We start from the raw sequence: 429 nt of genomic DNA, 5'->3' as shown, positions 1-429 counted from the left end.
GTTTACATTTAAAACATGAAAAACATAGAGTTCCTACAACATCCCTGCATGTAGACTCTATTAAATAGATATATATGCTTTGAAGCATGTATGTCTATATATGTACATATAATTTACACATGCATACACACTATGTCGTGGATACAGACATGATTTGTGTAAACTATTAGCCTAAGATGGGGGCCTGCAGATCAATAGCTAAATTAAGCTCCACGTGGCTCCACGTTGGTTTAAAAAACGAGCGCCTCCGCGGAACCAAAAGGTTATGACTGGGCCCCAAAATGACCTCCTGAACCCTATTTCCATCGTCAAACCCAACCATTAGCGCCATTCCCAGTCACCATGTCTCTATCAATTTGTGTGTCGTGAGTCGTATGTACGTTAGCTACTGTTGCTGTTTGTCAATAGCCTCTTACAAACAGGGGACAA

The sequence above is a fragment of the Penaeus monodon genome, chromosome 25, assembly GCF_015228065.2.
Source record: "Penaeus monodon isolate SGIC_2016 chromosome 25, NSTDA_Pmon_1, whole genome shotgun sequence".
NCBI lineage: Eukaryota > Metazoa > Arthropoda > Malacostraca > Decapoda > Penaeidae > Penaeus > Penaeus monodon.
This window is presented reverse-complemented; position numbering follows the sequence as displayed.